We start from the raw sequence: 1,399 nt of genomic DNA, 5'->3' as shown, positions 1-1,399 counted from the left end.
CATCTCTTATCAGAGATGTAGTCAATTTGTTTTCTGTGTATTCCAACTTGTGAGGTCCATGTGTACAGTCATCTTTCAAGTTGCTTAAAAAGGTATTTGCTATGAATAAATCATTGGTATTGCAAAATTCTGTCATGTAATCTCCCGCATCATTTCTGTAACCAAGGTCATATTGTCCAACTACTGATCCTTTCTCTTTGTTTCCAACCTTTGCATTCCATTCACCAGTAATTATCAATACATCTTGATTGCATGTTTGGTAGATTTCAGACTGAAGAAGTTGGTAGACTTCTTCAAGTTCATCATCACTGTCTTTAGTGGTTGATGCCTAAATTTGAATAATAGTGGCATTAACTGGTCTTCATCGTAGACGTATGGATATTATCCTATCACAAACAGCATTGTACTTCAAGAAAGATCTTGAAATGTTATTTTTGATGATGAATGTGACATAATTCTTTAATTTGTCATTCCTGGCCTCATAAAACATATGTTTGCTAGATTCAAAATGACCAATACGAATCCATTTCAGTTGACTATTGTCTAGGACATCAATCTTTCTGCATTCCATTTCATTTTTGACAACTTCCAATTTTCCTACATTCATACTTCATACATTCCATGTTATAATTAGGAATGGATGTTTACAGGTGTTTCTCATCATTTTGAATCATGCCTCATCAGTAAATGGAGGTCCTGAAAATTTTACTCTATTCGTGTCATCACAGTCAAGTCTATTTTGAAGAGGTAGTTCTTTCCCAGTAGTATTTTGAGTTCTTTACAATCTGTGGGGATCATATTCTGACACTATACCTGGCAATATTCTGGTGCTATTCACAATGTTTCAATATTCAATATTCTGGTTCTGAAAATGTTTTACTGGTACTCATAAGGTTTTCAGCGCTTAAATTTAGAAGTTGTCTGTCTCCCTTCTTCCAATCTACCTTAGTCTGAAAGCTCAGCTGAAATCTGTCCACCATGAGGGATCATATTGGTATTTAAAATACCAGTGGTATAGCTTTCAGCATTACAGCCACATGCAAGCCACCACAGTACAATAAACTGACAGATGGGGGGTGGTTACCAGGGTTGGGAGGGGAAAATTATTCACTGGGTATTACAGACATGTGCTAACTTGGTTGATTGGGAAGACAGTTAAAATGAAAAAGAAGGAAAAGAGAAGAAGGAAGGAAAAATGATAATATAGATTATTGTAAATTTAGGAAGATAAGAATAAATTACAGGCGGTAAGCACAAAGAAAGTTAATAAATCTTCTACCCTAATAAGAAAATCATACAAATTTAGTAAACATAAAATCAACAATAGTGAAGAAAATGAAAAGAAAATCTGATAGCAAAATGAAGTTACCATAGAAAAATACATAGAACAACAAATCAC

Source organism: Chrysochloris asiatica, unplaced genomic scaffold (genome assembly GCF_000296735.1).
Source record: "Chrysochloris asiatica unplaced genomic scaffold, ChrAsi1.0 scaffold00222, whole genome shotgun sequence".
NCBI classification, from domain to species: Eukaryota; Metazoa; Chordata; class Mammalia; order Afrosoricida; family Chrysochloridae; genus Chrysochloris; species Chrysochloris asiatica.
The sequence above is the reverse complement of the archived record's forward strand: the minus strand, read 5'-3'. Positions refer to the sequence as shown.